A 562-nucleotide genomic window follows, 5' to 3' on the forward strand; every position below is an offset into this window, starting at 1 on the left:
GTCAGATATGACACAGGTGTGATAAGATAGATAAATATTGGCATGATAAATTGCCAATGTCAAGAGAAATATTCACCACTTGAAACTGCATTTGTTTACTGAAGAGATAAAAAGAAATATGGTGATAAATGGACTAATAACGCAGTCAGGATTAATTTACTTTATGTGTGTAACTTGTTTCCTGAACAAACAACAGAGAACATTGGAGGAAACCAATTACAGCGAATGAAACCTCCTGGTTATTAAGTCACACATTGACACAACGTTACCTAGCAACCCAAGCCGAGTCCGGCCTGTTACCTAGCAACCCAAGGCAAGTCGGCCCGTTACCTAGCAACCCAAGCAGAGTTCCAGGACATTTGATCAGCTAGTTTTACTGTACAACGGCTGCTGAAAAAGACAGCGGTTTTGTTGTTGACTTAACATCCAGAATCCACCTGCTGCATTCTTGTTGGTTGTGTGGGAGGCTCTGCTTCTGCTTTTCAAAGGTGTATGGCTGCATAATTTTGCATCTGTTTGCAGCCATTTTCATGTGTGAGTGTAAACGTTGATTTTGGGGGGG

Source organism: Poecilia formosa, unplaced genomic scaffold (assembly GCF_000485575.1).
Source record: "Poecilia formosa unplaced genomic scaffold, Poecilia_formosa-5.1.2 Scaffold430, whole genome shotgun sequence".
NCBI lineage: Eukaryota > Metazoa > Chordata > Actinopteri > Cyprinodontiformes > Poeciliidae > Poecilia > Poecilia formosa.